The 26,072-nt window shown below is 33.6% G+C and overlaps 1 protein-coding gene across 1 annotated transcript in view; it reads right to left on the minus strand.

Annotated features, from left to right (window-relative positions):
• Positions 1-26,072, minus strand: part of LOC309623716 (uncharacterized protein) — a 451,333-nt gene that overhangs the window by 344,100 nt on the left and 81,161 nt on the right. The window contains exons 5-6 of the transcript XR_014241492.1: positions 3,153-3,307; positions 2,509-2,543 (exon numbers count right to left, since the gene is read on the minus strand). The gene's annotated coding sequence lies outside the window, so the exon portion shown is untranslated. The remainder of the gene's footprint in view (positions 1-2,508; positions 2,544-3,152; positions 3,308-26,072) is intronic.

The following is a 26,072-nucleotide window of genomic DNA, read 5'->3' on the forward strand; positions in this document are numbered from 1 at the left end:
AGCACATTGCTGTGTTAGTCTACTGAATATACTAAAAGGAGAAATTGAACCATCCCCATGTCAATCCTTGGGGATTAAGCAGAAGAACAAGGTGTTTACGTTACTCAAGTTTCAAACAAGCGAACAAACACCTCAGCACTTCCAGGTAACTACATTTCCACAAAAACTCCTATGAACATGCCAATAAGTCCAGAGCATCAAGAACTATGGCTAAAGAGGCCTTATGAGGCACTCAAAGACCTCACTTAGCCTAGAGTAAGTGGTTATACAGACTAATCCTTCTGTAACCCAAGTGAGGGGTGGAGAAGAAGCACTTCCTCATAGCATAGGGCAGTGGTGATGGACAGAGAATATGCAAGGAATGAACTCTTAATACTGGCATCTTGTAGGCACACAGAGTATATAGATCATAGGAACAATGAGAAAAGAAACCTTTAGTTCCTTTAATTGGCTGAATTCATTAGAGGCTAGTATGGTTTAGACAAAAAAAAAAAAAAAAAAGAGGCTCTTTCTAGCACAAGAGTTGGAAGATTGGTGGCCTATTTCAGTAGTTCTTATATAATCCAAACTCAGGTGAACAAGTGTTAGAGACAATATACTTTATTATTATCAATCTTTGTAGGAGAGGCATAAACCCAGTCTGATTATATTTGAAAAAAAACTACTGTGATAATACTTCCCTTCCATGTGTTGGAGTATAATTTGCCATAATATATTTGGAGAAAATCTGGAATTTATCATATTCACAGTGAAAAAAAGAACAATCTGCCAGGGATTGGGGAGGGGAGGAGGGAAGGATGAACAGCTAGAGCAGACAGGATTTTTAGGGCAGTAAAACTATTCCACATGATGTGGTGGTAATGGTGGGTACATAACATCATGCCTTTGACAAAACCCACAGAACTGTAGATCACAAAGAATGTGAGCCCTTAAAATAACTGACTTTATTTTATAACAATGTATCAATGTAGGTTCAATTTTAACGTGCTTACCACACCAAGGCAAGATGTTAATAATGAGGGCAAGGGAAGGAGTGGGAGGGGGAGTATATGGGAACTCTGAACATGCTGCTCAAGTTTTCTGCAAGCTCAAAACTATTCTAAAAATAAATTCCAATAATTCAAAAAATGTAAAGAGAATAAGAAAGGCATATTAAGTTAATACTAAACTAAAAACTTTGGAGTAGGCATATTAATTTCAACAAGGCTGATTTAAGAATCAGCTTGGGACACCTGGAAACAAAGGGCAGGGTTAGCCCCTACAGCCAGTGCTGCTTTACAAGATTTGGACTAAACACATAACTGAGTCTTTTGCTCCATGTGGGAGTGAAGAAAAGTGTAGGAGGGGCTTTGCCTCCAGCCTTACAGTGAGCTCCCTGAGGGGTTGTTCTCTATCTTGTTTCACACTGAGACTGTTTATAGGTGACATTCTTTCTGGGTCAAAACCATTCCAGTGGGGGTAAGCTGAGACGAAGTGAGAGAGTGTCATTGACATATAGACACTACCAAATGTAAAATAGATAGCTGGTGGGAAGCAGCCACATAGCACAGGGAGATCAGCTCGGTGCTTTGTGACCACCTAGAGGGGTGGGATAGGGAGGGTGGGAGGGAGATGCAAGAGGGAGGAGATATGGGGATATATGTATACATGTAGCTGATTCACTTTGTTATACAGCAGAAACTAAAACAACATTGTAGAGCAATTATACTCCAATAAAGATGTTAAAAAAAAATTTTTTTTAATTAAAAATACCAAGGAAAAGGTGGGACATTACATATTAATAAAAGTATCAATTCTCCAAAAAGACATAAAAATCCTAAAGTTGTGGAATCTGACATCAAGCTTTCAATATATGTGAAGCAAAAACTGATAGATCAAGTAGGTACAGAATCAGTAAGGATAGACTTGACCTGGACAGTAATAGCAATCAAACTAATATAATTGGCATTTATAGAATACTCCACTCAACAACAATAAAATATACATTTTTCTCAAGCTCATGTGGATCACAGAGAAGAGTCTCAAGAGGAATTTTAAAAAGCAATTATATAGAAATAAAAATTTAAAAAAAATTGTAGATACAGAGAAAGCAGTGCTGAGAGGAAAATTAAGTGCATATATTCAGAAAGAAGAAAGATCTATAATCAGTAATCTGAGCTCCACCTCAGGAAACTAGAGAATGAAGAACAATTTAATATTAGTGTAAGCAGAAAGTAAAAAGAAATAATACATACGTGAGCATAAGTTATTGAAACTGAAAACTTTAGTAGAGAAAATCAATGAAACCAAAAACTTCTTTGAAAAGACCAGCAAAACTGATAAACCTCTAGCCAGGTTAACAGAAAAAGAAAAGAAAAGAAAAAATAATTACCAATATCAGAAATTAAAGAGACGTCATCCTGACCTGTTTCATGAATGTTAAAAAGGCAGTAAAGAACAACAAGCAGAACTCTATAATTTAGATGAAACAGAATGATTTCTTCACAGACACAAATGCTTAAAACTTACACAAGGAGAGACAGGTCATCTGATCAGGCCCATATCTATTAAAAAAAAATTGTATCAATAATCAAAAACCTTCCAAAAAAGAAACCTTCAGTTCAGATAGTCACCGGTGAATTTTACCAAATCAAAAGAAATGGTGCCAATTACCACATTCCCTTCCAGAAAACAGAAGCTGAGGAAACTCATTCTATGAGGTCAGCATTACCATAATACCAAAACCAGACACAAGCATTACGTGAAATAAAAATATTTATATATCATGTTAAGAAGTTGAAAACTTTCTCACTAAAATCCAGAAAAAACGAAAGATATTCTCTTTTACTCTTCCTACTCTCCGTTTTACTGAGATTTTTAGCTAGTACATTAAAACAAGAAAGAAAAAAAAAGAGAAAGTATTTGGCTTGGAAAGGATTAAATAAAGCTGTCTATACTTGCAGAAGACATGATTGTCTCTGCAGAAAAATACAATTTTGGAAAATTATGGAAATAACAAAGGACTATAACAAGGTCACAGGATTCATGGTTTAGTATATATTCTTGTGTATATGCTATACATACATATATATGTATTTTGTATATATACCGTACATATAAATATAAACACACATACATTTAATAAGTCAATGAAATTTGAAATTAAATCATACCATGTTGGGCTTCCCTGGTGGTGCAGTGGTTGAGAATCTGCCTGCCAATGCAGGGGACACGGGTTCGAGCCCTGGTCTGGGAAGATCCCACGTGCCGCGGAGCAACTGGGCCCGTGAGCCACAACTACTGAGCCTGCGCGTCTGGAGCCTGTGCCCTGCAACAAGAGAGGCCGCGATAGTGAGAGGCCCGCGCACCGCGATGAAGAGTGGCCCCCGCTTGCCGCAACTAGAGAAAGCCCTCGCACAGAAACAAAAACCCACCACAGCCAAAAATAAATAAAATAAATAAATAAAATAAATTTCTAGTTAATATTAAAAACAAAAAAAAACATACCATGTATATTGTACCATAAAGATGAAGTACTTAAATATAAATCTAACAAAATATGTATAGGAACTATATGTGCAAAACTATAAAATGCTGATAAAAGAAACCAAAGATTAAATAAATCAAGAGTTATTCTGTGTATACTGACTGGAAAAATCAATATTATTAAGATGTTTATTCTTCTTAACTGTATCTATATATTCCATGCAATTCCAATCAAAATTCCAGTGAGCTATTTTCTTGATATTGACACACTAATATCAAGTTAATGTGGAAAGGAGAAAGACCTAAAATTGCCAAAACAATAATAGAAGATTAACAGCATAGCTGTAGTGCTAACAATTCCTGATTTCAAGAATTACTATAAAGCTACAGTAATCAAGAGAGCATGATATTGGCTCAAGAATAGACACATAGATCAATTAAACCATATAAACAGCCCAGAAGGAGATGCACAGAAATGCAGTCAACTGGTATTTCACAAGGGACAAAGACAATCAAGAGAGAAATAGATGAATGGATAAACAAAATGTGGTACATTCAAACAGTGCAATATTATTCAATGAAGAAAAATAAATGAACTGAAATGCCATGAAAGGATATGGATGAATATTAAATGTATAGGGTAAAATGAAAGAAGCCAGTAGCAAAAGTCTACATACTGAATTATTCCACTTATATGACATCTGGAAATGACAGAACCTATAGGCATGGTAAATCAGGAATGGCCAGTAGATTAAAGAAGGGCTAGAAATGATGATGAAACACAGGGAATATGTTCAGCGTTTCAAAACAATGCTGTATACTTTCATTGCAGATACATGACACTAAGCATTTGTAAAATTCCATAGAGCTTTACAGCTCAAATAGTAAATATTAATATAAACAAATTTAAAAAAATCATTTAAGAGGTCAGGGGAATCCAGGATGGGTGCAGAATGTAACTCGGGGCTGGGTATATGGGAACTCTCTGTATTACCCTTTCAATTTTTCTATAAATCTAAAATCTTTTCTAAAAACAAAAACTTATTTTTAAAAAATTCTGCAAGACACAAATAGAATACATTCAAAGAAAGTCACATCATAGTCAAACATCATAAATGAAAATAATATTTAACCAGAAAATAAAAAGATACATTATATTCTGGCACAACAATAAGAAGAATGAGAGCTAACATCATCAGAAACAAGTGAAGCCAGAGATAATAAAATCATATATTTAATGAAATTATAGGAAAAATGTGTAACCCCCAAATTTTATATCTACTAATAATTTTGTCCCAAAATTAAGGTTAAATAATGAAATTTTCAAATAAACAAGAACAGGCAGAATTTGTTGCTAGCTGAACCAGACTGCAAGGAATACTGTTGATAGCGCTTCAGATAAGACAAAGAAAACCAAACCAAACCAAAACAAACAAACAAAAATGAGCACAAATTTACTGATGTACGTATCTGCAGGAAGAAATGAAGATCACCGGAAAGGGAAATTGTGAATTTAACTATAAAATAATATTTATAAAATATATTAAATAGTTACTAACTCTTTAAAGAAAAAACTACACTGCGGATACATAACACATAATAGAAGGAGAATGAGTGACAACTAAAGTACAAAGGACAAAACAACAATACATGGTATTTTACTTACAATAATGGCTAATGGGCATAATTTAAGTCACTTTGAAAAGTGAAAGATTAAAAAGCTGAATTTAGAAAATAACCAGTAATAACACAAAGCAACATACATTTAAAACATTGACAGAATTAACAGGAGCTACAGAAAAATATACAATGAACCACAGCTATTTCAAATAGGATTTTCTCATAATTAAAAACAAAAAAATCAGTAATGCTATAAAAGCTTTATTTTTTATTGAAGTAAAATTGATGTATACCATTATAAAAGTTTCCGGTGTGCAACACTGTAATTCAATACACAACGGGATCATCATCAAAAGTGTAGTTATCATCCATCACCACAGAGTCGATCCCTTTTACCCATTTTGCCCACCTCTCAACCCTTTCTCCTCTGCTATATCTGTTCTAGATATAAAAGTTTTAAACTATATTATTATCTAACTTACCTAACAGAAATTTATAGAATACTACATCTGGCAGCTAAAATACATAGTCTTTGGGGCTATAAAACAAGTCTCAATAAGTCACAAAGGATCATATGTTCTGTGAACATACATAAATGAATAAATGTTTTCGCGAAGAATAATGAGATAATCTTATGTGTTTGAGAATTAGCAGTACGTGTCTAAATTAACACTTCTTTAAAAAAATGCAATGGGAATTTAAAATATATTATTGACAGTATGGAAATAGAAATTTCCCTTATCAAAACTTATATGATTGAGGCAAAACAGTCTTTGGATATACTTTATCATTTAAATATGAAAGTTTAAAAAATCAATAAGCTAAGCCTCCATCTCAAGATTCTAAAAAGGAAAAAGGAAAATTTAAAACCCAGAGGAAGAAGAAGGATAAAAAGTAGAATGATGAGAACAAAGATCAAAGATATAAAATAGAGAAAAATAACAAAGCCATAAGCTTTAATCTTTGAAAGTTTAATAAAATTGATAAACTCTGTAGTAGTAGAATAATACCCCCTCCCAAGTTGTAAAAGTGTTATTTCCCAGAACCTGGGAATATGTTCCCTTACATGGCAAAGAGACATTGCAGATGCAGTTAAGTTAGGATCTCCATAGCGTTTCCTGAATTACCCTGGTGAGCCAGTGTAATCACAAAGGTCCTTATTTTGAAAAAGAGTAGACGAGGGAAGCAGAAGTGTCGGAGTCAGAAAAGGAGATGTGACAGTGGAAGCAAAGTGAGAATGATTTCATTTCAGGCTGTAAGTATGGAAGGGGGCCAGTAGCTGAGGATTGGGGAGAGCCTCTAGAAGCTGAGAAAGGCAAGAAAATGGATTCCCAGAATGTGCAGAAGGAATGGGGTCCTGTAAACATTTTAACTGTAGCTTAGTTGGACCTATTTTGAACTGTGATCTCCAGAACTGTAAAATAATAAATTTGTGGTGTTTTAAGTCACTAAGATTGTGTTAATTTGTTACAGCAGCAACAGGAAACTAAGAGAAACCCTTAGCAAGACTGATAAAAAAATGTAAAGTACACACAAATTAACGTTAACTGAAAGCAATATAGTGGTGCCAATACACATATTTTCAAATTAAAGGAGAATAAGAGAATAGTGTATTTCCTTCTTGATTTTCAATACTGTATTTAGCAGAAACCAACTTTATTTATTAGCATAAGGACATAGGGGCGACAATGAAAAACAACAATCATAAGGAGAAAAAAGAAAAGAAAACAAAATGTACTATTTAATTGATTGTAAATGGATTAAAAAATCATCCATTTTTAATTTGCTGTTTGTTAACTTTTTTTTTTTTAACATCTTTATTGGAGTATAATTCCTTTACAGTGTTGTGTTAGTTTCTGCTGTATATCAAAGTGAATCAGCTATACATATACATATAGCCCCAGATGCCCTCCCTCTTGCCTCTCCCTTCCCCCGTCCCTATCCCACCCCTCTAGGTGGTCACAAAGCACGGAGCTGATCTCCCTGTGCTTGAGTATCCTTTTAAAACAGCAAGATGTCCGGATCCTAATATCAATAAAACAAATTAGGACAATAAATGACTCCATTAAAATAAATCTGTTGCCCATAAATTTTCTAGCAATTAATATAAATCAACTTTATTATAAATTGTATAGTACACTCCTGCCAAATTGAGAACTATATATTTTATTTCCATCTGTATTTTGAAGTGTGAATACTAGAAAATTAGCTTTAATAAAAGCTCAATTAATCTAAGTAATAATGCCTAAATATCTCTTGGTGTGAAGGGTCTTGAAACACATGATTTTCCATCCCAATGCCAGTTTTGTCTAATCATCTTATGGGCAAAATTTATGTCATATTTTTGCTTTGAAAAATCTATTTGGAACAAAGAAAATTATAGTTAGGCAACAAGTCCTGTATTGTTGAAAATTAGCAACTGTTATCACAACAACAACAATAAAATGTACTTTGACTCCAATGTAATTATGTACTTAATTTTTCTCTTTTTTAATTTTCAAGAACCATTTTTTATTAAACCCATATAAGAAAATTTACTTATCGGTGTTATTTATATTTAATTTACAAGAAGACTGAAGCAACAGTTATGTCACTATTATATATTGCTTAAATTTTTTCACTGATTTTATGTTAGAGTTATTTGGAAAGTTTATAGTCCTTAAATTTCGATTAATGTCCTCACATTTTGTTGCATGTGTGCTCAGTTCTCCCAAAAATTATTTGAACTTGACCACTCTGAATATAAAGCTGGCATTCAAGTCAATCAAAAAATTACTTATGTCTTTGGTGAAATGTCTATTTACGTCTTCCGCCCATTTTTTAATTGGATTGTTTGTTTTTTTTTGATATTGAGCTGCACGAGCTGTTTGTATATTTAGGAGATTGATCCTTTATCTATTGTTTCACTGGCAAATATTTTCTCCCATTCTGAGGGTTGTCTTTTCATCTTATTTATGGTTTCCTTTGCTGTGCAAAAGCTTTTAAGTTTAATTAGGTCCCAGAAGACATACAGATGGCCAAGAGGCACACAAAAAGATGCTCAACATCACTAATTATTAGAGAAATGCAAGTCAAAACTACAGTGAGGTGATACCTCACACCGGTCAGAATGGCCATTATCAAAAAATCTAGAAACAATAAATGCTGGAAAGGGTGTGGTGAAAAGGGAACCCTCCTGCACTGTTGGTGGGAATGTACGTTGATACAACTATGGAGAACAGTGTGGAGGTTCCTTAAAAAACTAAAACTACAACTACCATATGACCCAGCAATCCCACTACTGGGCATATACCCTGAGAAAAGCATAATTCAAAAAAGAGACATGTACCACAGTGTTCACTGCAGCACTATTTACAATAACCAGGACATAGAACTAACCTAGATGGATAAAGAAGATGTGGCACCTATATACAATGGAATATTACTCAGTCATAAAAAGAAACGAAACTGAGTTATTTGTAGTGAGGTGGATGGACCTAGAGTCTGTCATACAGAGTGAAGTAAGTCAGAAAAAGAAAAACAAATACGTATGCTAACGCATATATATGGAATAGATTCCATATATGCAATCTAAAAAAAAAAAAAATGGTACTGATGAACCTAGTGGCAGGGCAGGAATAAAGATGTAGACATAGAGAATGGACTTGAGGATATTGGGTGGGAAGGGAAAGCTGGGGCGAACTGAGAGTAGCATTGACATACATACATTACCAAATGTAAAACAGTTAGCTAGCGGGAAGAAGCAGCACAGCACAGGGAGATCAGCTCGGTGCTTTGCGATGACCTAGAGGGGTGGGATAGGGAGGATGGGAGGGAGGCTCAAGAGGGATATGGGGATATATGTATGCATATGGCTGATTCACTTTGTTGTACAGCAGAAACTAACACAGTATTGTGAAGCAAGTATACTCCAATAAAGATCTATTTAAAAATTACTTAGGATTTAAGTGAAATTCATTAAGACTAAGTACTTAATGAAAATTAGCAAGGTCTTTTATCTCTCTTTAGAAACAAATATCCATTTTTACCTTTACTTGATATATCTGAAGTAACATATATAGATTTGCCTTTGAATATTACATTTCTTCCATCTGGTCCACTACTATTTTGGAAAGCTTGGTCCTTTCTGAGTGAGAAACATAAGATTTGAAATGATTAAGGTCCATTTATAACATTACTATTTGCTTAAATTTTATATCATTATCTGTCATTATTGAGTAGAATGCATCACCCCTGAAGGAGGCATATGAGTCTAACGATAAAAATATAAGGATGAGGCATATATTTAGGTCATGGATAACTCAGCAGGTAATGAAGAACGGAGTAGGCATTTAAAATCCCCTACATCTGAAAATCTTGTAAGCCAAAAGATGATTCTTAAACTACAGAAAATGTTATGTGTTTATCTAATTGCTGGATATTGTTTCTTGTTTTCTTTCATAAAGATGCATGGTACTGCTATTGGGGAAATTAAATTTACTTAGACCGCATGAAATCGTAAAATAAAACAGTACTAATTATTACTAATACTAATACTATGAGAAGAAGAAGGAGAAGAAGGAGAGGAAGAGGGGAAAATTCAATTGTAATAATTTCCATTTTTAAGTATTTTATGTCCCAAGCTCTCTGCTATGTGGTATATGTGAATTAACTTATTAAATCATCTCACCAGACTTGTGGGTAAGTACTACACTATATAAGATTCTTTTGCCTGAAAAAAATAGAAAATCCCAATTCAGTAAGAAAAATTTATTACCTCATATAGCAAAGACTCTAAAGGTCAGGCACCCCCAGGGTTGTTTAATTCAGTGGCTGAATGATGTCATCAAGAACCCAGCTTTTTGCGTTATTTTCTGACCTGCCCTCCTCAGCACCTTTGTTCTCAGCCTTCCTCCCTTCATGAGAGTAAAATGGTTATGACTCTGTGCGTAAACATGAGAACGTGTAGTAGAAAATGTGGGTAACTCTTCTTGTGTGAGTTTTCTTTTTTAAAGGGGAAACTTTCCCCAGACTCTTTCCAGCAGACTTCTCCAAATGTAAATGAAGATGAATACAAATTTAACCATGATTAAAATATATTTTTTATCTTTAGGGTAGGATCAAAGTTTCATAATCATCCCTAGATCTATCACTGGCAAAGAGAAAAAGATTTTAATGATCAGCTTAGAGTACGCAGGATTTAACAGTGAGTCCTATGGGAGAGAATTAAAAACATGAACAAAATAACCAAGTAGGGAGATTGAAAGTGAGGTAGGCAACCACTTATGTCTGCTACAGATATTATCTTTACTTTCTATATAATCAAACAAGGGATAAAAGAAATGGTGAGATTAACATTATTGGGACAGGAAGTTGCAGAATATGAATTCAATGACACGTTGAAGGGTTGGAGAGATTTAGTAGCTTGTTCCAATAAGACAATGCACAGTAATGTGTTAGAGGAGGAAAAAATCAAAGAAAGACATTTCTCTGGACTTAAGAAGGTGATGTCTGTGCCAGAATTCATATCATTAAGTTATTTTCTGGACCAGACATTTATTTCAGAGATCTAACTAATATTTTTACTGTCTTTTTTTTTTTTTTTTCTATTTGAGGTAAGAGATTCTAGAGCATATTTGAATGTTGATGTGATGATCCAATACACAGGAAGAGATTAATGAAACAGAGAAAATCAAGTAACGGCAGGAGAAACTTCTTTCATAAGTCACTAGTAGAGGATAACAAGAATAATTACTGAGAGATTTAAAAGAAAGAAAGCCCTTCCAATGTTTGAGAAGAATGAGAAAACATGGATATACTCAGTAAAGTCTGGAAAATTATTCATAGAAGACAATGCAGCCAGGGTTTTAGTTCACATCCTCATTATTATCCTCAATTTTTAATTTTTCATCTTTATTCACCTCTTTATTCTTCACATGTTTCTCCTCATATACTAACTATTAATGTTCAAGTTCCTGATAAAAATTAAAATACTATTCTGGGGAAAATGTTACTAGAAATCTTTATACACTTACACAAACCTTAGAACTCAAGCACATCATAATGAAAACATGAACTAAGACAAATATATAGTGCTTGAATGGCATCAAATTTTATTGTGTTAAACTGTGTAAAACTTTCCTATAAAAAAATGTAAAGGTTTATATTAAGAAGTCAGAGTGCCATTGTACTTTAATCAGGCGCTCATCTAAATGGAAATGAGCAAGACTAATTTTGTAGAATTTAGATGCTGAGCTGAACCAAACTTATTATAAAAGAACTGGTGAACCTATCACAGCAAAGGTAAGTAACTATCTTATAAAGTAAATTCATCTATAATGCAATAAAAAGATGTATTAAATCCAAGGATGAGAGATTTGTTGCTGCCCTTGAACATACATTCAAATAGCTTTAAAAAAATCTGCCTGAAGGCCCCCCCAGGTGTGTGGTTAGACCAGGAGTATAGGGGGGAACTGAAGCCTTAAAGCCCACTTAAAGCCAACAAAAGATCAGAAAGAAAAATTAAGGAAACAATCCTATTTACCATCACATCAAAAGAAATAAAATACCTAAGAACAAACTTACCTAAGGAGACAAAAGAACTGTACTCTGAACACCATAAGATGCTGATTAAAGAAATTAAACATGACACAAACAGTTGGAATGATATACCATGTTCTTGGACTGGAAGAATCAATATTGTTAAAATGATCATATAACCCAAGACAATCCACAGATTCGACGCAATCCCTATCAAATGACCAATGGCATTTTTCACAGAACTAGAACAAAAAAATTTTTAATTTGTATGAAAACACAAAGACCCCTATTAGCCACACCAACTTTAAGAAAGAAAAACCGAGCTGGAGGTAACAGACTTCCTGACTTCAGACCATACTACAAAGTTACAGTCATGAAAACAACATAGTACTGGCACAAAACAGAAATATAGATCAATGGAACAGGAAAGAGAGCCCCGAAGTAGACCCAACCACCTATGGTCAATTAATCTATGACAACAAAGGCAAGAATATGCAGTAGAGAAAAGACAGCCTCTTCAATACGTGGTGCTGGGAAAACTGGACAGCTACATGTAAAAGAATGAAATTGAACATTCTTTAACATCATACGCAAAAATAATCTTAAAATGAGTTAAAGACCTAAATGTAAGAATGGATACTATAAAACTCCTAGAGGAAAACATAGGCAGAAGACACTTTGACATAAATTGTAGCAAAATCTTTTTGGAACCACCTCCTAGAGCAATGAAAATGGAAACAAAAATTAACAAATGGGACTTAGTTAAACTGAAAATCTTTTGCACAGCAAAGGAAACCATAAACAAAACGAAAAGAGCCTACAGAATGGGAAAAAATATTTGCAAACGATGGAACCCATGAGGGATTAAACTCTAAAATATACAAACAGCTCACACAGCTCAATATAAAAAGAAAAACTCAATGAAAAAAATTGCAGAAGATCTAAATAGACATTTCTCCCAAGAAGACATAGAGATGGCCAACAGGCACATGAAAGGATGCTCAAATCGCTAATTATTAGAGAAAGGTAAATCAAAACTACAATGAGGAACCACCTCGCACCAGTGAGAATGGCCATAATCAAAAGGTCTACAAACAATACATGCTGGAGAGGGTGTGGAGAAAAGGGAACCCTCTTACACGGTTGGTGGGAATGTAAAATGGTACAGCCACTATGCAGAACAGTATGGAGGTTCCTTAAACAACTAAAAATAGAACTACCATATGATCCAGCAATCCCACTTCTGGGCACATATCTGGAGAAAACCATAATTCAAAAAGATGCATGCACCCCAGTGTTCACTGCAGCACTATTTACAATAGCCAGGACATGGAAGCAGCCTGAATATCTATCGACAGATGAATGGACAAAGAAGATGTGGTATATATATATATATATATATATATATATATATATATATATATATATATATATATATATATATATATAAATAAATAAAACGGAACACTACTCAGACATGAAAAAGATGAAATAATGCCATTTTCAGCAACATGGATGGAACTAGAGTTAATCATACTAAGTAAAGTTAAGTCAGACAGAGAAAGACAAATACCATATGATATCACTAGAGTGTGGAACTTAAAAAAAGAAAAAATGATACACATGAACTTATTTACCAAACAGAAACCAACTCACAGATAAAGAAAACAAACTTATGGTTACCAAAGGGGAAAACAAACTTATGGTTACCAAAGGGGAAATGTGGGGGGGAGGAATAAATTATGAAGTTGGGAGTAACATATACATACTACTATATATAAAATAGATAAACAACAAGGACCTATGTATAGTACAAAGAACGATACTCAATATTTTGTAATAAACTGTATTACCAAAAAAATGTTACTCTGCTACACTTGTAACTCACACAACACTGTAAATTAACTATACTCCAATAAAAAAAAACTGCCTGAAATTAAAAATAGTAATAATACTTTAAAAAAATCTGTAGCCATGATTCTTTATGAAATGTAAAAAGTGACCAATATTTTTGTATCATTGTTAATTACATATATATTTTTTGCTCTATTTCTTTGATGTGATTTGGAAACTTCAGACAAGGATATTCATCCCCTCAATGCTTAGTCTAATGTATAAATAGACCTACTATAATCAATCTTTCAGGTAACATAAACATACAGGTCTACTCGTGTATAATTAATTTTCAAAAATAACACTTTCTAAATACAGACATAGAGGAAATATTTACAGGGAATTTTCATTATAAAGAAAAACTCAAATTACAATTTTAAACAGACCACTGAGCAAATCATTTTGAAATACTTGATCAGGTATTTAGAGGTTACTATAACAATAATCAGATCTTCCTCAAATACAGTAGTATATATGTCTCTATATATCTATACATATATATATATATATATATATATATATATATATATTATATTAAAAAACTTTAAAGTAATTTTTCCCACCCCAATGGATAGTGTATATCTCCAACCCAGTTAAATCTTACCCTCTTTCAACAAAAATTAAACAAAAAAATGTTTGTGGTTTCTAACACCTTGTCTTCAACACAAAACAACAACCAAAAAAACAGAAACAAAACAAAAAATAAAAGCAATGTACCTACTAGTTATGTCAGGGTCATTAAAACCCCAGGGAGTCCAAAACCCCAAGGGGCACGTCTGGATGGAAGCTGCCTCCCTTTGCCGGAAGCTCCAAATTACAAAAATATCAGTTGCAAAGATTTTCCTTGACTGCTGGAAGATTTGAGCATTGTAAATTAGACCACAGAGTTCCAATAAACCTTAACTGGAAAAAAAATGTCTAGCACACTCTAGTGAATCTTGGTCTCTATTTTGATGATTCATCTAGTGAGTCATATTCCTGGAAAGATTCTCTAGGGTCCCACAAAGGCTCATGCTTATTGTCCAAGGCTAGAACTCTTATGCACAGTCACATCCAGTCTCTGTTTTGAGGGTCTGCCACTGTGCCTGGGTGGCTGGTGCTGCAAAGACTCAAAACATAACCACAGAGGAATAATCTAGACAAACCAACAGGTCCTGGAGATATTTCTGGATCTCAAATAAAGATGCCCTCTTGCTTCCTCGTGAGTTCCCCTCTGAGGTCTTTGGAGCCTTTAATGTGAGCGGACTTCATTCTGGACAATCTATAAAGAGGTTCTAATCATGTTTTTCGTCCAAAGAGAAGATACCAGGTTCATAATCTGTGATAACATCATCCCCTCCTCTCAAGGAGTATCTGCAACAGGATGCAACACTATCTGTTCTAGCTATTGCCACCACTGTTGTAACTTTTTCTGGGGCAAAAAGATCCCTAATCCCTTTCAGTCAGCATCACTGAGAAGGGGCCAGGCCATGGAAAAGTCTGAAAAAGAATGGTAATCCAAAAGATAGTTTGCATTTTCTCCTAGACACAAAAATACTAGTGACTTCTCTACCAATTGATACAGGAATACTTCTTCCTGTCTTCTAAGTATTCCACTATACTTGAATAAATCAAGCTCCCTGACTCTTAATTAGGGGCCCAGGGAATAACACCCTGTACTTCCCATTCTATAATAATGGTTTTGACATTTTTATTTCTATCTCTTTTCCATAGTCTACAAGCTTTAAGAGGAAGCACACAATGTACCTTATATTTACCATAATAATTTCATTGTATAGCACAGTGCCTGACCTGATACAGTATACACAAAAAATACTTCTTAGTTAAATGAATGTATCAAAATGTTCCCGTCAGTAAGTTAAGCCAACTAGCTAAAAGTTTAGGGTTTTGTCATTCCATACTTCTTCTTTTCCAAAGTGCATGAAGTAGAAATTAGCCCTTTCTAAATATTATTGCATGTCTTTACATAACAGAAAAATAAATAATAAAAAGCGTAGATTGAATTTTTCTTCACGAAACAACAGTTCTCAGTATATGAAACAACAGGATGGAATGTACAACTTGCTTTGGGGACCTCACCTGACTCTCCCTCAGAGCATCTTGAAAAATGCACTGTGAATTCTATCTTATCAGGTTAACTGACTACTCATTTTAGCTCTAAGTAAATGGCCAAACATAGCTGACATTTAACAGAGAACACAGAAGTAAAGATTGCAATCTTTTAAGTAAGTTTCAGACTTATCAAACATAGCATTTTTCTTGCATATTGCTGTCAGGAAAACTATGAGTAACACTTTTTTTAAAAAAAATCATTGTTGCCGTCAAAAACTGAAAAACTTTGTAAGTTAATTGGGAAGTAAATTAAGAATCAGCAGGTGAAAAATATAAAATCAAAATATTCATTTCACACAAAACCTCTGTGTCATGATTAATAACACTATTTTATAATAATCATGATTTCTCACAGTTTGATCTTTATAGGTTACCATAAGAATGCAGTTGACTAGTGTTTGCATGTATCTTTCTTGGTTATTACCTCTTAATCTCCTTTCTACACAAACAAAGGCATAAGGATATTAAGAAGAAGGAGAAGGAGAAAGAAGAGAACAGAGAGAAGAGGAAGGAGAAAATGAAGACAGAAAAAATATTACATAAAGGAATAGTTACTTTTCTGTATCAAGTTAGTTAGGCCATGGCAACCAGATATTTGGTCAAATATTATTCTAGGTGTTTCTGTGAGGGTATTTTTTAGATGAGATTAACATTTAAATCGGTAAACTTTGAGTAAAACAGATTACCCTCTATAATATGGGTGGGCCATAGCTAATTAGCCTCTTAAGGGAATTCTGCCAGCAGACAGCCTTCAGAATCAAACTGTAGCTCTCTCCTTAATTTACTGTCACCTAAGGAAAAGGCCATATGTCTCTTTGCGGAAGAACTGAAGAAATCCTTGTCCTATGTACTGACTGCATTGTTGCAAAAAACCCTTTGTTCTAGCTATCTGGCTCTTCACCAATAAATGAGCTATGGATCTTCAAATAGACACAGTTCCAGAAACTGAGGAGAGAATTATGACTTTTTACCGGAGTGACTACTGTTCTCTTTCTGCTCCGCCATGCGTGCCATTTTCTTGCTGTAGACGTTAACAGCACCCAAGCTGGCTGCCTGTCTCTTTTGCCCTTTGGAACACTATGCTCACTATCTTTACCACCACCTTTAGGTCACATGAACCTTAGCTGCTTTTCTGACATTGGAGGTCACTCCTGTTATTTTGAGATCCATAGATGAACAATTCCAAGTTTGTTACTGCCTCCCTTGTCATCAACTCAGCCTTACGGAAGAGCGCTACCACTTAACCTGTTGTGTTGCCGATGCCGCTCATCAATGCAGTTTGGATGGCCCTGGCGAGTGGTATGTATTCTGGCTCCTCCTGAAAACCTCTCCTCTGGTAGGTTTTCTGGACTCACGTAATTTATTCTATCCAGCTTTCTCTCCTCCTGTAGCCTCTTTATTCTGTCATGGCAACTCAGCTATGTCTGTTGCTCAACATGGGACATTTCTTTCTTCATTCTTCTAGAGTGTGGAGATATCTCTATTTTCTGGGGCCCTTGCCTGAGTGTTAAATCCTCATGTCCTGAGAATTCTTGCTTATGCAGTCTTATATTCTGGCCTACTCAGCAAGTACCCCCAAAGTGCAATCCCTGGGTCATTCCTTCAACTCCTGCTAATATAAGCTAATTCTTATATCTCCTCTATAAGTGTATATGCTCTTTCTTATCAACACATTCCAGTTGGATTAGGTTGCAATTTAATGTTAATTCCCAGCCTGTGACCCACGGGAGAAGAAATGAATCTCTTGAGGAAAGGTGGTCACCTGTTGCCCTTGTGAGAGAGGCTACTACAGTGTTCTCTGTCAGGCATAAACTGTTAGCTTTCACTAGGAAGGACTGGTGAGTCACCTCTGTGAACTCTGAGGATTCCAGGGCTCCAGCACAGACAACTTCTTCAGGATCATCTCTCTAGAGAATCTATCCAGATATCCCCATCCCCCAATTCAGCATCCCAGATTTTACCAACAATGGCCCTAGTCTCCTATAATCTCTCTGCTGGACATCAATACAGGTCATCAAAAACCAGTCAACTCCTCATTCCTTAAAGGCAGTATTCTCCCCCAAATCTTTCAAAAGCCTGAATCACTGTAAGTGTAATGGCAGTCCTCTTCACTGGACCATTTTCTCCAGTCGCCACAAGTGAAATCATGCGCATGTGGGACTCCATCTTATACTGGAGACAATCCATAGCCCACTTACCACACAAAGTGACATTTCCCCAGCTTGCCAGGCAGTAAGTAAGGAACCCAAGAATAATCTACCACCTTTTTCTTGAACCATTTCCTGCTACCTAAGTCAGTTAAGCTCTTCTAAAGGGAATTAAATGTGGTTTTATTGAGGAGATACCTGCAAAAGATAAAGGCGAAGAGGCAGGAGCAGGCAAGGAGAGGCTCCAGGCTTTCATGCAGGGATGAAACCCTTAAAATGAGACAGAGAAATAAGGGGAGTTGGGCAGGATGTGGCTCAGACTGTAGTTTAGATTTGAGGAAGCTTTGGCCAGGTCCATGGGAAATCTCAAACCATGCTTTTTAGAGTCAGGAGTGTCTTGGCTCTGCTGTATCTACCATCCTCAGTCATTGATTGGTGGCCAGTCTGGGAAGCACATCCTAGACATGGGTATGGTAATGCTTCCAGAAGTGTGAACCCACAGCAAGAGATCTGAGAATTTTCATGACCATGATATTGTTGAAACACTAATAAATATCCTTTCGGAGTATTATTTAAAACATATAATTCTGAGGAATATATATAGCTCTTCCCATAGAATTGTGAGCAAGATCTAGAAACAGGAAATAGAATGACATAAAGGAAATAGTGAAATCATCAGCAATGCCACCAAAACCGTAGTTTTGGAGTTTGAAATTTGGTTATTTATAAATGAATATTTTAATTCTAGATTTTCTGCTGAACTTAACAAAATTGTTGAAAAACCACTGTTTGCTATGAAGAATAACTTGTACATTATAATTTTTTATATACATAAATTAGTAAAATTTAATTTCTAAAAATTTTTAAATTTTTCTAGAAATTTTTAGTTTCTAAAATTTAATTTCTAAAATTAAATTTTAGAAATTAGTTTATAATTGTGTTATCACTGACCTGAATTTAGTTAGTCTGAGTCCCACATTTCTGTATAGATACAATGTGTAGCTTTTTGACATATTAGGTTAACAAAGTAATACTAACAATATCATATGGTTATTGTTTCAAATTTGGAAAATATTGAAACAGTTTACTATTAGCTATCCCTCTGTTATTTTTATATATTCTTGCACAATGAAAGCTGATAACTCTACTGATCTACCATGACAGAATCTTGAAGGAAAAAAGACACAAAACATAAGCTACACATTTCAATACTAGGGGATGACAGTTGTCATCTCTCTCCATGGGAAAGCTATGGAATTCAAACATTCCTAGACTTAGGAAACAAAACAAAGTTAAATAGATTTCTTTCATTTCACTCTTATGTGCCAGTCATCTTACGTTAACTAAAAATAATTTAGTCCTATAAGATCTACATTCTGTAAATGTTCAAATCACGCACTTAAATTCTAGGTAACAGAATTTAAATAATTATAGTAGTCTTTAACAAAAGGCTTTTCTATGGAGGATGGAGTAGAGGCTGCGTGACATACATATCCTTTCAATTCAATAAATATAGTTTATAAAAGAAAACAGAGCATTATTGTTCAGCTATAGAACTGCATATATTCCTTTTTTTTCTTTCTTTTTCAGTTTTATTGAGGCATAATTGACAATAGGTACAAATTTCAGTTATAAGATTAAAAAGTTCTGGGGCTCCAAGGTACAGCATGGTAATTATAGTTAATAATACTGTATTGTATACTTCAAATTTGCTGAGAGAAGATCTCAAGCATTCTCATCACAAAGAGTTACTATACCTATTCTTTTAAAAGTAGTACAAACAAATCTATTCTTTGTTTTTGTGTGTGTGTTTTCTCTTATTACAGTCAGTATTTATATTTTATCCAATACTTGCTCGTCTCTTTTGTGAAGTAGGATTATATCTCCTTATCTATTGCAATTTGAAAACATGTTCTTTGAGGTAGGGCCTTGGGCATGTGACTTGCTTTGACCAAAGAGCTTTGAGTAGGCATGCCATGGGACAATTCTGAACTAAAGGTTTAACTTATTGCAAATCTTGCCAGCTTTCATGCTCTTTTCCTCTACAAAAAGAATGATACATCTCAAGTAGGGGATCACTTTAACTTCTATCCTGGAAGGTCAAAACAGTAGAAAATGCTACAACAGGTAGTACACAACCTTGGCATATAATGAGAACAATGTATGGATGTTTCTTGTAAGATATGGGATTTGGGGGGAATTACTCGCTACTGTAGAAAAATTCACTAACATATACTCTTTACCTTTTCATAATTTTTCTGAGGATTTTGCCTATTTTTCTATTTTTTTTGAATTGTGAAGTTGAGATTTTATGATTCACAGCTACTTTGCTTATGTCTGCCACCAAATATTGCATATTTTAATAACCAAATTTCAAATGATTAAAATGAAAAAGAATTGCAAAATCACATTTTTTTTTTTTTTTTTTACCAAATTGAATGCTACATACCATAAGGTAATTCCAAATTTGGAAAGAAATATGTCCTTTCTATTGACAAATTTATAAACTAATCTGAGATTCTAAGGACACACTTTTAGAATACATTACAATACACGCTAGATGAACAAAACATACAAATAAGTACAAACTAACACATTTCTTTGGAAGAGTGTACATTAAAAATTAAGTGCTGCTTTAAAATCCGATTGTATGAGTTCTAAAAAGTTGAAAATATTTCATTAGCTTATGTTTGAATTTTAATGATAAGTGGTGTTTTATTTTACAGGAAAAATTTTTTAAATATCAGAATTTATATTGCTTCAAATAAATATGTAGATCTTTTTATATATGGTAATCACACTAATATTAATCCTAATCACTCCTAATATTATCTAACATATTTTGTTTGCTAGTAGGCAGTTGGCCACATACAAAGATAATTAAATGGGTTTGGTACTATATCTGGCAGAACAGATACTTTGATAAAATATTCTGCTTTTGAACACTAAGTCCTAAATAGTACATAATGTTGCCTTATTGCAAATCTGGTAAGAAATAAAAGGTGAGCTAAAACATGTGGTGTTAATTTTGAAGAAAATGCAAATATCAATATTATAAGTGGCAATGAAGATGAGGTGGGAGAGAAAAACTAGTCTATATTAGAAACCATAAATCAGTGAACAGAGATGAGTAGAACACTTTAGTTATAAAGAAGCAACTTCAAATTCAAACTAGGGCAAAAACAACATCCTTACTTAGTTTTTTCCAAGCTTTCACAAAGTAAATTCAAGCAAATATAAGTTCTCCAGTGAAAGTCAGCAACACAGAGAGAAACAACACAAAAGAAGTGATAGCAGAAAAAGAAATAAAAAATGAAATTATTATTATAGAATTGAGAGTAATAATTATGGATTTTCAGAAAGATAAAATATAATTAAAATATTGCTCAAAGAATAAGATACAATCAAAAATAATCCAGGAGATTTTAAAAATAAGACAATATTTAAGTTGTTTAAATAACTCAGGTGAATGATAGCTGAATAGAGAATAGTTAAACTGGAAGATATATCTGAAAAATTACTGAATGCCAAGTAGATAAAGAAAATAGGGAAGAAAGTTTAGAAATGGAATAAAAGGAAAAGAGGGCAAAGTGAGGTCCAAAATATCTAGTTCAAACTACAGAAGGAGGGAATGTAGAAAATATAGAAGTGAGCAACAGTATGTGAAGTGAAAGTGGCTAAGAAGTGTCTAGAATTGGTGAAAGATATCTATAAAACAGGTTACACACTTGCAGCAAAAGAACATATGAGTGGAAATATATTTTAAAAATTAAACCTATAATTATCACAGAGAACAGATGAAATATATTTTGCAATCCTGAGAGGAAATAACGATTAACCTAGAGTTATGTACCAATGAATCAGTAATCAGTTTTCTCAAGAAAGAAAAAAAAAAGACAAAGGAGAAAGAGAGTCAGGGAGATCAAAAAAGAGAGAGTACAAAAATACAAATATCTCCACAATGCTCGGGAAGTCCTAAAGGACAGAATCCAGAAAGAAGAAGGAAATGAACTCAGAAGGAATTCTGGAGATGTGAGAATAAATAGTAAGCAAAAGAATAGGTAGTATGTAATAAATATTAATAAATATTTATATTGAAATAAAAATAAAATCACCAGTAATAGCACAGATAATAATTTGTGGGGTTAAAAAAAGGGTAGAATTAAAATACTGGATCAGAGTGATCTACAGTGCAATGTGGAGATTATTGGATTTATTGAATAATGAAGCTCTGATAAAATGAAAAATAAGGTAATTTTTATTAAATGGAAATAAAATCCTATTTAAAAATTTGTAGTTGGAAAAAAGAATACGAATTCAAACCCACAAAAATAGCTAAATACACTTTTTTAAAATTAAGGAAGTACAATGAAAAAGTTAGCTAAATATAGAAGAAATAAAAGTGAAGTGTAAAATAGCCACCTTTTTATATGTACAAAGATAAAAATGAAACAGTAGTTGTAAGAAGACAAAATAGGAAAGGAATTGTTGAGTTCTGCCCTTGCTTCCTCTCCATCATTGTTTAAAACCACAGACCTCGCCCCCAACTCAGAACATAGTCCAGGTATACTAGAAGTGAGACAAATATGTGTGGACAAAGTGATAACTAGCAGTCACCCTTATAGTCCAATCATGGTCAACTGCCATTTAGTAAGTTTCACCTCATAAACTGTCTAACTTTGGGGTGCAGGGAGAAATTCTGAATTTAAGTTGTTTTATGAATTGAGATCTAATTAACTGTGATTTCCTCTTCAATTTTATGTATCTTCCACCCAAAGACTCATCTACTTTACTACAGACAGCTTTCTGGGGATGCTATGAACAGTACGATAGCTTTCCTTCCTGTATGTTGTTGACAGAGCAGTGTCTAACACAGTATTCTAGATTATCTATTTCATCAGCTGTAGCAACATTAGAATTAGTCAGCCAATAGTTAGAAATTAGCAAATAATTAGCTTTAGAATACATAATTGGAGAGGTAGAGAACACAATAAGTTGTCTATATAGCAAACAGAGTTAAGATATAAGTGAATAAGAACACAAGATTGAGGAAACCACCCAGAATGAAGCACAGAAGAACAAACCAGGAAACTCAAAAGAAGTAAAATTTAAGACAGACAAGAAAATATTTGAAGAAAAGATGGGGATTAATTACATAATTTTTTAAAAGTAGCTGTTAGAATTAAAGGGCCCATAGACCATTAAAAAAAAAAAATCTAAGGAACAACCCACACAAAGGAATGTTATAAAGAAAACAAAATAAACAAAACAAAAACAAAAAAGAACACTAAAATTTTCTGTGGAGAATAAATGGATCACTTATGACAAATAAAAATTCTACCAACATTAGCTTTATGGTGAGTATAATTTGATTCAAACCCACAATAATATCGAAAAAGATGAAAATGTATTAACAGATTTAACAAATATGTATAAATATGTACACTGCAAATTACAAAACCATCCTGAGAAAAAATTAACAGGACCCAAATAAATGGAGACATGTACTGTGTTCATAGATTGGAAGACTCAGCATAGTAAGACTTCAATTCTCCCCAAGTGGATCTATAAACTCCTTGCATTTTCTATTTAAACACCACCCACTTTATGTGTGTGTGTGTACATGTGCACGCACGCACACACACACACACACACATATATGTGATTCTAAAATTTATTTGACGATGCAAAGGACCTTGAATAGTTAATAACATTTTCATTAGGAAAAACCCAGTAGAAGAACTTATATTATCAAATTGCTATTTAATAAAAATCTCCATTAATCAAGATGGTGATTTTGTTAGGGGTAGGGGGATGGGGTGTATTAGGATGGACATAAAGGTACACAGAGAGGAACAGAGAGGCCAAAACAGATCCACATATATCTGGTCAACTTGTTTTCAACAAATGCTACCATACAATATAATTGGGAATGATTAGTCTTCTAAAAGAATATTGCCTTAACAACTTGATGGGAAAACACTAAACCTCAACCCAATAATCACACCATAAAACAAACAAATAAAACTCAAAATGGATTATAATGTGAATGTAAAAGCTAAAACTTATAAAACCCCTATAAGAAAAGATACAAGAAACTGAGAAAATCCTTGTGCCTCTGGTTTGGACAATGTTTCTTATCACTGAGTCGGTTACTCTTCAAGCCCCACAGTTACTGCATATGTCAACAGGTCATTTGCCAAATGTACTGATCTCAATTAATAATAGTTGAGAATGATAATCATCATGACTCCACAGATGCCAGGGGTTAACTAAGACCAACTTGTTGCCATCAGGACCATGAGTAATGTAGTTCCAAAATTCCATCCTGAGGGTTTGGTTTTAAGAACACTCCTGGAACCAACTGTCTTGGCCTATGCCCCCCAACAAGCAGAAATCACAGTAAAAGTTTATATACTACCATTCTATTAGGAACTATAATTCCAGGGAATAGAGTTAAGGTGAAAAAAAGCCAGTGAGGCAAGGGAAGTAGGAGAGCCAAAAGAAAAGCAAAGAATTAATTTGCTTGTCTCCAATTCTCATTTATCAAGAGTTCACCGCATGGTTAATAACTCACCTATAGTTTTGGTTGTGCAGTTATGGGTGGATCCCAGGGGATCTCGCATCTCAAATCTACAGAGAAGCACCAGTGAGAGGGCCAAATGCGGGGGGGTTATGAACATAAGGCAGAAGCATTTTGTATTTTACCAGTTGAAGCCAGTTCGAGTTCAAGCTGAGACTGCACCAGTGAGAGCTCAAGAACTTAAATTGTAGTGTAAGGAATGACTGATACAGTTAGACAGGAAACATTCTATATCACAGTATTGTTACTTCAGTCACCCACTTTATTTACTCAAAGTCAATCCAGTTATTAAATTTCTTGTGTCATTCTTGGTGATATTTTATGCAAGTGTGATTTTATAATGTACTGTCCACTTTATGTATGTATACATGTCTTAATATGTTTACATATATGTATATATGTATATGTGTACTCTGTGCATGTGTGTACACACATACATATTTTACAATCAACCTAATGTTTTATAAATAAAAATACAAATTTTGTCAATAGGCTTACATTTTTTACAACTAAAGCAAAAAAATTACAAATGCATAAAAGTCCATAATAATATTAATATTTTCTAGCATTCTAAGATGATTGTGCCATTTACATATTTATTCATATTTTTTCATTCTTTATATGTCACCAATGTCCATACCATACTAATATATTTAGTTCATAATCATAATATGCTCTTCAATTTCATAAATAGTTGTGTTTAGTTATAATTGAATTGAATTCAGGCAATAGTTTACATTTCTTATCTATGTGAAACCATACTCTGTATATTTCAAATGTCTACTGAAAGAAAGGCATATCTGGAATCATACAAATTGAATAAAATATTTTGGCGTTTCACATAATTTTAAAATGCAAAACATAGTATATAAATATTTATAACGGAGAACAAACTGTTTTAACAAAATTTGTGAATATAAGGTGAGATCATTAGCAGTTAATGTTCACCGTCTTCCTCAAATGAGACAGACATATACTATACATACATATTTCCTATGTTTTCCGGACATAAGGATATGCTCCCCAAATTAGTATTGTTTTTCTTTCTATTTGGACAACCATCATGAAAATATTTCTCATAGCTTTCTTAAATATAAAGAGATTTCTTCCACCATTTTTCTTTATCCTTTGTTAAAGTTTTAACTTACTAATATATCTGTATTAACAAAAAATAGAAAAACATCAGACATAAATCACCAAGATTTGCTTCTAAAATGTGTGTCCCTTACTTGACATTTAAGATAAATGTCTTCTAGCTTTTGAATATTTTATAGAAGCTGTTACTGAAAAGTCTAATTCTGAACCTAAATATATGGCTTTGATTCAAACTAAGATAATCATTTCCTTTTGAACTATGATGCTATCTGAGAATATTGACCTTAAATCTAATTGATTAAATAACTTCTAAGAGCTTTATCTTGATTCTATAGAAATAAATATTCCAAATAAAATTATAAATGATTAATGTTAGAAAGTGGATTGTGTAAAGAAAGATTATTTATGCCCAATATTTTTATACCAAATATTTAGCTGGCTTTCTTTATTTTTCAGTTTCCTCATATTACGGTAAACCCCCCCCCCCAAATTTATATTGACATATAGTAAAATAAAGCAATATTTTTTCTTGAACAGTACTTATTTTTTAAAAACTCACTATGTCAAACAGTAAACTAGTTATGCTCTCTAGTTTTTATTACTTCATCTTCATAACAATACTCCAAAATAACTTTTTT

Source organism: Balaenoptera borealis, assembly GCF_965194805.1.
Source record: "Balaenoptera borealis genome assembly, chromosome: 2".
Taxonomy (NCBI): domain Eukaryota; kingdom Metazoa; phylum Chordata; class Mammalia; order Artiodactyla; family Balaenopteridae; genus Balaenoptera; species Balaenoptera borealis.